This window comes from Manis javanica, chromosome 2 (assembly GCF_040802235.1).
Source record: "Manis javanica isolate MJ-LG chromosome 2, MJ_LKY, whole genome shotgun sequence".
Taxonomy (NCBI): Eukaryota; Metazoa; Chordata; class Mammalia; order Pholidota; family Manidae; genus Manis; species Manis javanica.
In genome coordinates, this window is record NC_133157.1 from 206140508 (window position 1) to 206154102 (window position 13595).

The window sequence follows — 13595 nt, forward strand, 5'->3', positions numbered from 1 at the left end:
CATGGCGAGATCCAGGGCTCATGTAATGTCATCATGTGTCTCCTTCCCGCATGGCTTCCACATTGTTGGCTCAGTCTCAGCCTCCATCCTCTGAGTCCTGTCAGGTTTCTGGGACAGCAGGAAAAATGCAATCTGTTTCTCAACAGTTCAAGCAAAAGTCATGGAATTTGATAATTCAAAAATATTTGTAGAGGGTCTACTCTGCACCAGGCATTCTTCTACAGGCTGGGGATGCAAAGAGGAAGACACAGAAGAGCTTCTGGTTGTCATGGAAATTTCACACGAGAGCCTTTGTGGGTTCTGATTGGACCGTGTTTGGACATGTGCCAACTAGGAACCAATCACAGTAGCCAGGAGTATGTGATGTCCTCATTGGCTGGGGCTGGCTATGTGTCCCTTTAAAGGAATGCCAGCATCCTTTTGAGTGTAGGGACTGCCACGGGTATGTGTGTGGTGTGTCCCCAAGGCATAATCCAGGGACTTGCCCATAATGAGCAGGAGAGAAGTGATGTCAAACAAGTGAATGAACAACTGAGCAAATTAGCAAGAGTGTATGATAGGAAGATGTAAAAAAACATTAAAAGGGGACAGATCCAAACAAATCATAAAATGATGTCAGTTACCAATCAGAAAATGTATATGATATTCACTGTAGATTTGTTTGCTAAATATATGCACTGTGTTTCCTGTCAGAACAAGAAAATCCTGCTCATTATTTAGAGGGGCATTAGAAACCAAATGAAAGTTGTGGTTTCTTTCAGAGTTGTCCCGAGGGTTAACAAACCCAGGGGTCACTCTGGGCTTCCCACTTTGAGGAGCATGTGAGAGAAGAAACGGAGACAGCTCACAGTTGGCAGCTGAAATATGTTGACATCATGATGTAAATGCCTGCCGTTTTCACCTTTCCACTTTCACTGTCTCAGCCGGCTATGGGCACCTGGGAAACATTCTCCCCACCGTCTGATGTCCTTGGGCACAGCTGCTCAGTTCCTTTGATAGAGGTTGTCCTTGATGTTCATTTTATAATGATTTCAATTGGTAAAAAAGAACAAGACAAGAAAAAAAAGTGTAGAAGAAAAATTCATACCTCTAAAACTTAGCAAGTAAAAGAGCCTTTCATTGGTCCAAGATCCTGCAAGTTTGGTTCCATCTATCTTGTACAAAACCTAAGTGGTCAGCACTTGCAGGAATGGGCATAATTTTAGTCATTCTACTGCTCAAGGAAGGACATGTAGAGGACTATTGGAAGAGGCAAACTAAATTATTAAGAGGAACCTATATTTGAGCAAGAGCTCAAAGGATATGACTCAGTATGGAAAGACCAAAGCTTTGAAGAAATAAGCTAATGCTGTGAATTCATGAAGGGCACAGAAAGTATGCCTGTAAGTAAACTTGTTTCCTAACTCCAAAAGACCCAGTTAAGAGGGGTGCTCATAACATTTCAAAAGACTGAAAGAATTACAAATATTAAATGTGAGTGGTTTCAAACAATGGTCATAAACACATGGGATTCATTATTTTTGGAAGTGGCACTTTTTGAAAAGATAAAGTCCTTTACAGTTTGGATGAGGTCATGGATGATGAGTGAGTCTTCAGAAACTGAAAGATGCTCTTATTGCGGCCCTACCCATAAGGGACAAATCACATCCACCCTCAATGCTTCTGTCAAAGGCAGAGTGTTAGACAAGCATCCAGATGGATCACGGGCAGGCCCAGGAGAGGTCTTGGAAATGCTTTGGAATAAACAAGGGGATCTGCTGTATGTTTGTTTGTTTTTTTGACATGGGGGGTTATCACTAGAATTACACCATGAAGGAATAAGCAAATAAAAGAACATGATGAATAAAGGGCTTTTTGTAACTTTTAATTTTTAAATAATTATAGACTCACAGGAAGTTGTGAAAATAACTCAGAGTCACACATACCCTCCACTCCCCATGACCCCCAGTGGTTGCATCTTATAAAGCTCTAGGACAATATCAAAACCAGGAAAGTGACGTCGATGCATGATCGTCAAGTAGACTACAGACCTTATTTTGCTGTTACATTTCTTTAAGCCTGCATTCATTGTGTGTGTTCATGTCTATGTAAGTTTATTCCATATACAGATTCATACAACCACCATCACATCCAAGATGCAGAGCTGCTCTGCCACAGCAGAACTCCCACATGCTGCCTCTCATATTCCTGCCTCCCCGTCCTCCCGTCTCCCCTGGCAATCACTGATCTGTTCTCCATTTTTACGGTTTTGTCATTTTGACAATGTTATAGAAGTAGAATCACACCTCAAAAGGTATGTCATCTTTACACGCTGACTTGGGCCTTTAGCATGATGCCCTTGAAGGCCATCCAGACTGTTGCCTGTACCAATAGTTTGTCTTTGCTGTTGAGCAGTATTCCATCATATGCACACATGGGAGTTTGCTCTACCACTCATCTATTAAAGGATGGGTTGTTTTCAGTATTTTGCTATTTTGAATAAAGCTACTATGAATATTTATGTACATGTTTTTGTATGAACAGAAGTTTTCGTTTCTCTGGGATAAATGCCCAGGAGTGTGATTGCTGGGTTATATGGTAAGTGTGTGTTTAGTTTCAGAAAAACCTACCAAACTATTTCCCACAGTGGCTCTGCCATTTTACATCACCACCAACAGTATATGAGAGATTCCACTTCTCTGTATCCTCATCAGCATTTGATATTGTCATTGTTTTTCATTCTAGCTATTCTAATAGGTATGTAGGAGTGCAGCGCTGTGCTTTGATTTGCATTTTCCTAGTGCCTGATGACATTCAACAACTTTTCTTATGCGTGTTTGCCATCCGTATCTCCTCTTTTGTGAAATATCTTTTCATGCCTTTTTGCCGTTTTCTAATTGGATTGTATGTTTGTTTTTTGAGTTTTGAGAGGCCTTTGTCAGATAGGTAATTTGCAGATACTTTCTCCTATTCTGCAGCTTGTCCTTCATTCTCTAAACAGTCTTTCACAGCTCCAAACAAGTAGAGGTTTTAAATTCCCTTTAAGAAAAGCCTGATCTCTACTTGAGGGCACTGGCCATGGCCACTCCATTGGTGACTGCCCCTGAGGGCAGATCACGGGTCTCCTTCCCGTTTGGGGGTGCTCATTCAGCCTTATCACAGCTCATTCCTGCAATGGCTGAGCCCTATTATCAGTACCTAGTCAGTGTTTTTTTGGACATCACAAAAAGGTGAGCTGAGAAGAGTGGTCTAGTATCGAGAGAACAGCTTGAAGGGCCAGTCCTCCCTGATCCAGAAAGTGAGTCTGCAGGCATCATCTCCTTAGAAAACTGGAAAATACTCCATTATCAGTACAGGGTAAAAGCCAGCCTTCCAAATGCCAGGAGGCCTCTCAGACCATTTCACCAAAACATAAAGTAACAGACTTGAGTTCACTGGGTACACTGAACCAGTAGAGCGAGCCAAAACACACATGGAACACAGACCCAGGAATAACCTCAAGTCTGAGTCATCCAATGTGCTTGTCTACATTGATCGCATTCACCAGATAAAAGTCAAATCTACTTCACAAGGCAAACGCAGCCTCTGCTCATGTTAAGGGTTGCTGTCATGGAGACAACAAGAGTGGAGATTTTCTGACACGCTGTTGGCATGAAAAGTATGGATTACTCTCCATCTTATGTAAATTCCCACTGAGGGATAAAAGATTAAAAGGAAAATAATCATGTTTTCTTCATTTTCATTTAGGGTAATAAGATCCTTTAATTCATTCTTGGAAAAAGAGGCCACAGCTGTCCTGTCATAAATGGTAAGACACTTTACTTGACGTGTTGCAGGAACTCAATTTTTCACCGAAATTTTGACCGGATGGTTAGACCGAGTTATGTTTTTAAGAGAAGATAGGTTTTCTCTAAACATATGATATAAGCCAATTGGCCTCAGAATGAAGCATTAAGAATGAATTGTACCAACCTTGATTTCTGAAGTGGACAGAGAAATCTTACCCTTCCTGCCTCTCCACATTCAGGTTGAGTGGGTCCGAAGGAGGGCAAACTATTAGGTAAAGACTATTTCATAGGGTTATGAAGTGAACATTGGATGTGTGCTGCCATAGAAGTCGTTCTCTTTTCCTTTTGGCCACAGCTCCCAACTTTCATGTGAGGATGTACCTTACCCACTCTCAGCCCATGTGGTCGCTTCAAAAATAACTGCATCTCGTTTATGGTGTTTGATAAAGGTGCTGTTATTATTATTATTATTACCATTTGCCAGTGTGAGATCTTTCAGGCAGGGTAACTTGCTCAAGGTGTCAAAGCCGGTAAGTGGGAACCACAAGTAGAACCCAGGCGGTCTTACTCCTGAGCCCATATACTCAGGCCTTCCTGCTCTGCTTCTGTCAGGCTGGGTGTCTATTTTTGATCTCCACCCATAGCCCAGAAAAATAGTTACTCCTGGTCGCTTTTCTCAGGGATGCAGGAGTGCAGAGTGATTTTTAGGCGAGTCATATGGGGAAGTTAATCTCATTTTGGGATTAGGGTTGGGGACATTTTGTTTTTCCCCTGATGCCCTCCAGGTTCAATAAGGAGGGGAAAAAAAGATGATAAGGGGATGAGATAGAAATGATTGTATTCTTCCTTTGCTCAGGTAAAGGGTAGGCAGTTTGCAAGCTGTGAAGTTTAGGGTAATCCAGGGAAACCAACTCCCAGTTGCCAGAAATGTATCCAGTGTCCAGATGCCCCTGCCTTTGGGCTCAGAAAGTGTTGGAAGTCGAGTCAGATCCCCAGGAGATCCAGGACTCACATGTCAGAGGCACTAACACCCATAGGAGGAGGGGCTCTGTCAGTTTTGTTCACTGCTGCGTCATTGGCACCTAGACCTGTGCCTGGCCGGGTAGTGGCTTCATAAACATTTGTTGAATGATGAAAGAAAGAATGAATGTATCAATGCTGGCAGGACCTCCTATTTCTTCAGTCACCATGAAGGTGAAGGACACCCAAAATAGGGGGATATAGACACCCCTCAGGGATTTTTAGCTGCCATACATCCTGATTGATATTTCTAATAGTTATATGTACATCAATCTTTCTTTTAAAAAAAAGATAACTCCTTTTTCTTTGTCTCCAGACCCCCCTCCCACCTGCTAACTCAAGCTCTTTAAAACCTAAAATAACTTACCTTGATCTTGTTATCTTTCTCTGTAACCTATCTTTACTTCTTTCAGCCATATTTCTTACATCATCTACAATACTGTTTCTACTTTCTCTTTTTCTATGCATTCCTCAGCCCATTGCCGAATACCCCACCTCAATCCACCAAAGTATTGTCATCAGAATCAACTCTTTAACCAATCCAACGAACGCATTGTAGTTCTTTATTTTAATGAAATATGCCTTAGTTGCATTTGAGGGAGCTTCCCACTCAATGGTACAATTTTCTTTCTTCAGTATCTGTGACATTTGATCCTGGTTCTATTTAGTTCTCTGACCACTCTTACCTTGCAGATTTCTCTTAATTCATGCTTTTACGTGGAATCCATCTTCTGGCCACTCTTTGTCTTGCTCCATACATTCTTCTTACATCAGTCTTGTGTGTTTGGGGGTCACGAATGGTCACATGATCCATACAGGCCAATCAAAGTCTTCCCTGTGAATTTTGTTAGACTCATGAGGAGGAAAAGTTCTCCTTTGTTGGAGACAATTGGCTTTAAAGATCACATTAGTCTGGAGCTCCCAGGGATCATCTTTTTCAGAAGCCGAGTTGAGAATTTGAGAATAAAGACGAAGAGAATACAGAAAATATTCTTGGGTGTATTTTCTAAAGTAAAGAATAAAATTAAGGATATTCTCAAGAAATACTTGAGAATAAAGAAAAACAGAACTTGAGAATAAAGTCAGAATATGGGCAAGAAGAGCGGCAGGATATGTTTTCATCATGTGAATTCTGGATTGAGCCATATCTGAAGCTTAAATTAATCCTGGACTCTAAAGCCATATAAAGTAATATATTCTTTGTAATAATTTGCATTGCTTTGAATTGCATTTCTGACACTTGGAGCCAAGCGTCCTGAAAAACATACCTCCACTGTCTTCCTATCTCCAGTCTGGTTCTTGTAACTACAACTTTCACACTGCTGCCAGAGGAATTAATATAACTTGTAGAACTAGAAGTTCCATTGTCCTGTTTAAGATGCTTTAATGACTCCCCAGAGCCTCCGCAGGGGAGACAAACTCAAAGGCCTTGAGGGAGCAGGCAGATGATGTGGATGAAGGAAGAAGGCCAGGTGGGAGGCAGGAGAATGGGTTCGGCTGCAGGGTAGGCACCTTGGCTCCAGTTATTACATTCAGAGCAAACTGGGGGGCTGCCGAACAGAACACATCTGAGGGTGGGTTTGGCCTCGGGGCTCTGTTTGTCATCTCTGGGCTATGTCGCCAGTTCAGCCCCCTGCACATAGCTCAGGAGGCCTTTGTGACCCAGCCTCTGGCATGTCCCAAGACTCCTTTCCTGTCATTAGATGCTCTAGCAGTACTAAGTTGATGCTGACACCTCGCTCTTCTGCAGTCCCATGCTTTTGCTCATGTCATTCCTTTTCCTGGAACCTCGGTTGGTCCACCCCATTTGTTCTATCCTCATCTTCACCTTGCTAAATCCTGACCATTTGTTAATATTCATCTCAGGTCTTATCAGCTCCCGGAATCCTCCTCCTGAAGGAGAGCGGTGTCCTTCCTCCTTGGCCTACAGCTGGCTGTGTGCGTCTTTGTCACTGCACCTGATGTACACATCAGACCCTATTCATTGCTCACCACAACCATTCCTTCTTCCATTTACTTGCCGGCAGAATTTGCCTTTCGACAGAGGCTGAAAAAACCCAATGCTCTCTTTTCCATCCTGCCTTACAGCTAAGGTCTGGGCTGTGATTCAGTTTTGCTCAAAGAGTTTGAATGGGAAATCTACTAAGGGATTCTGGGGATAGATTTTCTTCTATGACAACAACGGACTGATGCAGAGAACACCCTTCCTTTCTATTTCTGTCGTTGAATATAGTTCTGTGAGAAGTGACATTTGAAGCTGCAGCAGCCATCTTGCTGCTCTGAGGGGAAAGAGAAGGCCAGGAGAATCCCAGGGAAGGTGAAGCAGATCCCTGCCACCCCCGAGCGGCTGCACCAACTTGGGAGCTTCTCCTCCAGCCTTTCTGATAAGTGTGATAGAGTGATCATCCCTTGTTGCCTAAAGCACATTTTGGGAGATATTCTGTTACTTTCTACGTGATTTCACATATCATGTTTACATGGCCTTTGTGTTTTTCTCTATTCTGTAAGTTATAGGGAGCATAGTAAGTTGTAGTGAGAGATGATCTTATACCCAACTTTGTATCCTTGGTGTTTAGCATAGAGTATGCACTCAGTAAATATTCACTCAAGTATTTATTTTTCCATAATTTTTCCACCAAGAGCTATAATAAACAGTATGTGCCAGATAATATCTGTCCCATTTAGAAGATAGCCCCGGAATGTTGGGGAGTGGGAAATAGGTCAATGAATCTTACATGGGTAACTCCATGGGGAATTTACGGGAATGAAGGATCTGATACAAATGCTATGTCGTTTCAGTGGAATTGACAAGTGTTATTCAGATAGTTTATTCAGGCCTTATGAAAGCTTATAACAAAGCCCAGCATGTATGTCAAAGTGTGGTACATTGGTTGAGGAAAGGAAGGGGTGGTGGATGCTTACAGTGTGCCAGGCCTTTCTCATCTCCTGTTGTGGTCTTTGGCCCTGTCACCTGGCTCAGTGGGACAGAAGTTATAGCTGCTTCCATAATCTTGAAGTCATCAAATCTCTTAGACTTCTTTTGGTCCTTAGCTGCTGCCCAAACTCTGTTATTAAAAGTTGGAGGTTGCCCTAGCTTCTTGGAGGCTTGTGAGATTCCATTTTTATTGAAATGTTTCAAGCATTACACTAGCTTTGCTAAAAATGGTGCAGCAAATCAAAAAGGCACAGTTACTTCGGAGAATCCATCTGGCAGCCCCAGTCCTCTAAGCACATACATTTAATTTTATGGTTTGTTACACAAATCAATAGAATTTGTTGTATCAGAGGGAGCCCATGTATTTATTCTGGAACCCCCTGTAAACTAAGAGCGGACATTCTTATATGGGCTTTGGTCTGGTTTTTCTTATTAATAAGGGAGGAAAATCACTTTAGATTTCCATATTGACTCACAGAGGAGTGATTCCCCTTTTCACATTTGCACATCCATGCAAACTTAATCCTAATCTCCTCAGGTCTCAGTAACTGAAATTTAGATGGTGAAGTTAGATCTCCACGTGCCGGAGAGCCTCAGAGTCTGGGACCTCAGCAGCTAGAGAAGTGACCCAGGTGACAGTACTGTTACGGTGGACGTTTGTGTGGGGGTGGGGAGGAGGATGCTGTGGCGATAACATTGTGCCCAGACCTGTGTTAATGAACCCCTCGAAGATGAGGCCTAATGTCTGAGTGTGTGTGTGTTTTAAGGAGAGGGGGTTAGATTACATTTTCATTTTTTTATGACCACCAGTTCGCTTCCCTTTAGTTTCAGAGAAATAAATTTAAGTCTCTCAGCCCGGATGAATTTGGAATCCACAGCTAACAAGCTACTCTATATCCTGAAACTCTTGGCTGAGTTTCCCCTCACCTCTATGGCTTGCCTGAATCCTGTCCTTTTTCCAAGGAAACAGCGTTCTTGAAGCCCCCTCTATGCCAGTCTCTTCTTCTCCCTTACCCTGTGCAAGCCAGGACAGAAAGATTCCTTTGTTTCCTTTTTAATCAACAATAGAACTTTGTGAACTTTACACTGTTTCCTTCATTTGATAGCACCCATGCCATCCCTCACCCACCCACCCACTCATTCACCCAAAAGATATTGGTTTAGCACTTTCTGTCTGCCAGGTATTGCTCTAGGAGCTGAGGATACAGTGGTGAATGAGCCAGGCATGTCCCTGTTGTCACAGTGTTTACATTTTAGCCTGGAGGACAATAAAAATAAATTCTAAATATAGCATCAGATAGTGAAAGGGCTCTGAAGAGAAATGGTGGCAGTGTGAGAACGGGCCTCTCTGGCCTCATCCTGCAGGGTGTGTGATGATGGCGAGCACTCCAGAAGCTGTTTTCTGAAACCCATCACAGAGTCCGACTGGGACCGTGCTTGTCAGGGCTGCTCCCCACCGGTACCGAAGCCTGTCAGGGCCACTAAGATCATCACAAGCCTTGATGGTGGGAAACTCTAGCTTGCGTACTCTCTAAAGGACCTGCCCACATTTTCTTGGAAGTGCACTGTAGCCTAAGACTTCTCACCACCTCCCCTCCCCTCGCCCCTTCACACAGGAGCAGACCTTCACTGCACCTGCTGGCCCTCCAAGCCCAGGCCTCTTCCCTCCTTTTATCACCTCTCATGTTTCCCTTGATAACATTGTGCCTTCTTATCCCATCTTGGCATGTGCTTCTCGGTGGACCTGGCCTAACACAAGAGCAATGCAGCCTGAAAGAAGAGGATGTGACCTGGGATGGGAGCTACTGCAGGTAAGTGGCCAGCAAAGGCCTCTCGGGACGGGTGACATTTGTTTAGGGACTTGGTTGGAGGGAGGATGGTCTGTGTGAACACCTGGCGGAGGTGCACTGGGGCAGGAGGGAGAGGGAAGAGCCCCTGTGGACACTTAGACACTTGGTTTCTGGGGTGTCCCTTAAGACCCCTGGGCAGGGGGTGAGGGCAGGCAGTACCGGGTTCCCTCCAAACTCCCTCCCAGTTTCATTGGCTCAAACTTTATCTGCTTTGCCTACTTAGTCCCCTAAGATTTCAGATGAACAGACAGTTCCAGGTTTAAAACAAATACTCTGAAAACCACTGTTCTGGGTGAACTCTGTGGTCTCTGCCCTACTTTATGAATCTATCAGTCCATTGGCTGTAGGCAGGATAGGCAGTGGAAGAAATCACCTCTATTTGGAAGCCTAATTGTTCCGCAGAGATACTGGATTAGAGCAAGGCAGGTGTAGGTAAGAGGAATTAGAGTCAGGGATTAAAGGACTGGCTGTGTGGGGTCTGGTGGAGAGGGTGGGGGCTTGATAAGGTGGGGAATTTTCCAGTAAGCTCTGAGGCCCTACAGCTGGACAGCAGCCACAGGGGGCTGGCATGTGTCAAGTAGGCAGAAGTGGACAAAGCATGGCCCTGTGCTAAGGCCTGGGGAGCATGGGGTGGAGGCAGGTTAAAGGGGAGTTCTCCGTGTGAAATGGAAAGGTCTTTAGAGAAGCAGCAGTGGAGGATAACAGCTGTGCTCACAGACTTTGGTTTCAAAGTGTAAAATATTAATATTGCCCAGAAGAAAGATGACCACAATTACCTGTTGCCAGAGGGGTTGGTAACTGAATTTATAAAAAATTTCTGGCACAGTTTTAGTGGTAAAACTATTTTTTTCCCCCCTGAGTTTTCAAGAGAGAGAGAGAGGCTAGCAGCAGTAATGCAAAGACTTAGCTGATGGGATGGGCTTTTTTCCCCTCCAATCCTTTATGACTGTGTAGAGAAGGCCAAAATCACTGATAGGAAAGTGACGTATAACACACTGAGATGAAGAGTCAGGGAATCCTTGGAGTATGCTTAGAATTAAGTTTGTTTGTAAATAAAAGACTCAACTCTAGTGGCTAAAAATATAAGCTTATTGTTTTGTTAAATAATTTTGGAGGTAAGTAGTGTGAGGCTGCTGTGAATTATTGGAGACCCATACGCCTTCTATCTTTCTGCTCTGCCATGTGTACATCCCATCCTCATGGTCTAAAATGGCTGCTAAAGCTCCTGCCATTACATCTAGACACCTGGCAGCAGGATGAAGGAATGAGAGACTTGTCTTATCCCTGCTAAGCCATTTAGGATGTCCCATACAACATTTCTGCTTATATATCATTGGCTAGAACTTAGTTTTATGAGCACTTCTTGTTGCGAGGGAGGTTGAATAATGAATAATAATGTTCTCAGTTTAAGATTTGGGTTTTGGTTCATAAGGAGGAAGGAGAGAATGTCTTGTAGGAAGTAGCCAGCATTCTGAGTAAATTAATGAGAAGTATACATACCTGGGATGGGAGACAGCATTCATTCATTCATTCATTCACTGAATCACTCATTTTCTTGCTCACTCATTAGTTCAATGAATATTGAGTACAGAGGTACTGGGGACCTGAAATGGCCAGGGCAGTTTTTGCCCTCAGAGTGCTCCCTAAATGTGCAGAAATAAGGGCAATGGCATGTGAGAAGTGATCTGACAGGTGATTCTATGTTCAGTGACAGACCAAGCAAAAATTTAGCTCTGGTCGGGTTGGAAAGCTTTGTGGAAAAGGAGGCACATGAACTGGGATTTGGAGAATGAGGAATTCTTCAAGTGAAGATGGGGAGAAGGCCTTCTGGGTGGGAAGGGTGGGGATGGGCAGCATCTGCATCGTCCTGTTGGTGAAACAGAATGAAGGACCCATTTGGGAACTGCAAGTACAGCCAGAGTAAAGCTACAGAGATGACGGACATGTTACAGTGAAGCCCATTTTGTGTTCCACTAAGACTTAAAAAAATGCTTGCCTATTACGGTCTGTCCGAATTCCTGCTCCCAGCTCGGACGCATAAACAGAGGATTGAAGGCAGTCTGAGACATTTGGACTTACGGTAACAGGGAGCCACTGATGAGTTTTGGCCAGTGGCATGTGGGCTGAAGTGACAGTAGGCCAGTTCTGAGCCTTAGGAGACACCGTGGTTTCTGCTTGCCCCTCTGGGACCTTCCACCAATGGGAAGAACGTGCCCCAGTTCTTGGGGTTCCTTTAGCCTGGGCTCCAGAATAAGATGCATGAGGCAGACCTGAATTCGATCTGCAGCCTGAAGCAGAACTGCCCCAGCCACTTCTCAAAGCTGTGAGCAGCAAATAAAGGCTTATTTTGTTTGCCTCACAGATTTGTAATCGTGTTGGGCAGCAGCATTATAGAAGAGGCCTGCTGATTACCTAGTAATTAGATTCCTCCTGATCATCTTGCACTGTGACGGCCAGACGGGGGTGTGTGGCCAAGCCCACCTGTTTGACATAGCAGATGACCTCAGAGATAGTGTGAGGGAAATGCCACACAGAAGTGGCACTCCACAAGCAGGATGTGGGTCTTGCCTGGATGTGATAGCTGATACCCAGGTGAATACTAGGGTTGGTTTAGTTTAGGGCTTCTCAACCTCAGCAATACTGATATTTTGGTGCGGTGGGGGGCTGTCCTGTGCCTAGAAATTTAGAAGCATCCCTGGCGTCTACCCCTTAGATGCTGGCACCCCTCCCCCCAATTTGTGACAACATAAAACATCTCCAGACATTGCCAAATATCTCTTCAGTGACAAAACCACTCCCCGTTGAGGACCACTAATTTAGTTGACATGGCTTCAGCTTTCTGTTAAAGATAAGAACAGAGAATGGCGACTAACGACATCATTTATTGAGCACTTACTGAATTTGAGGCACTTTGGTAAGCACTTCCAGGAATTAGTCTGATTTGGAAAGAGATGAGTCTGCTGATATCGCCACCACAAAGTCTCATAGCCAAGGTGGCTTAAACAACAGATATGAGCTCCTGGTGTCAGCAGGGTTCTTCTGAGACCTGTCTTGGCTTGGAGATGGCTGTCTCCTCACATGGTCTTTCCTCTGCATTGTCTGATTTCTTATCTCCTTTTTCATAAGGATTCTGGTCATACTGGATCAGAGCCCACCCTAATGACCTGATTTTAACTTAATTACCTCTTTAGAAACTGATTCTATACAGTCACACTCTGAGGTACTGGAGGTTAGGACTTCAACACATGAATTTTTGGGGACATAATTCAACCATGAGAGAAAGTTGACAAATGAGGAAACTGAGGATGCAGAGGTGAAGTAACATGGGTTTCGGCGAGGTGTTTAGTATGTGGGAGAGCCAAGGCCGACCCATCCAACTCCATAATCTGTGCTTTGGGCTGGGTTCCAAACGGCCTCTGCAAGAAATGAACCCTGTGAGGAACTCAGGTAAGGAGGCCTCGCACAAATGTTTTGCAATGAATTTGTGTTCGTGTGTGTTCATAGTAGAAAAAAGAATGGGCTTGTTCAGGTGCTATGTTCGCACCCTTATGTAACTGTGTATGGAAAGAACCCCCTCAAAGAGTCATCAATGCCTTCCTGGTTATGGGAGAGAAGCTACTAGGTTGTAGGAAGTGCTTAGCCTCTCAGGGTTGGCTGGGCCGCTCAGTACCACTCAGGGAAAATACACTCTGGACCCTGTGCCTCTGATGGTTAAGATAACAAACCTTAAAGATTCCTACCCAATAATGTAGCAATTCCAGTCCTTGGAATTTATCTTTAAGGCAGGAACGAAATATGTGTACAAAGATTTATGCATAGAATATTTGATTTTAGCATGCTTTGCAAGAGCAAACATTGAATAGATATTGGATAAATAAATTACGGCATGTCCATATGGTGGAATGTTCAACTTGTAGATGAATATTTTCTTCATATTCATGAAACACTTCATGATATATTATTCTTTGAGGAAAAAAATATTTGCATATCATATCGAGTATGATCCCAAGTTTTTGAGATTGT

At 43.7% G+C, this 13595-nt stretch overlaps 1 long non-coding RNA gene across 16 annotated transcripts in view; it reads left to right on the plus strand.

The window, feature by feature from the left end:
• LOC108390496 (uncharacterized) overlaps positions 1–13595 on the plus strand; it is a 76097-nt gene that overhangs the window by 19971 nt on the left and 42531 nt on the right. For 7 of the 16 annotated variants that reach the window (XR_012128456.1, XR_012128447.1, XR_012128460.1 and 4 more), the window contains 2 exons: positions 3727–3787; positions 7021–9533. This is a non-coding gene — a long non-coding RNA (uncharacterized lncRNA). Of the gene's footprint in view, positions 1–3526; positions 3638–3726; positions 3788–7020; positions 9534–13595 lie in introns of all 16 variants that reach the window. The other 9 variants (XR_012128449.1, XR_012128451.1, XR_012128453.1 and 6 more) reach the window with 5 other exon arrangements.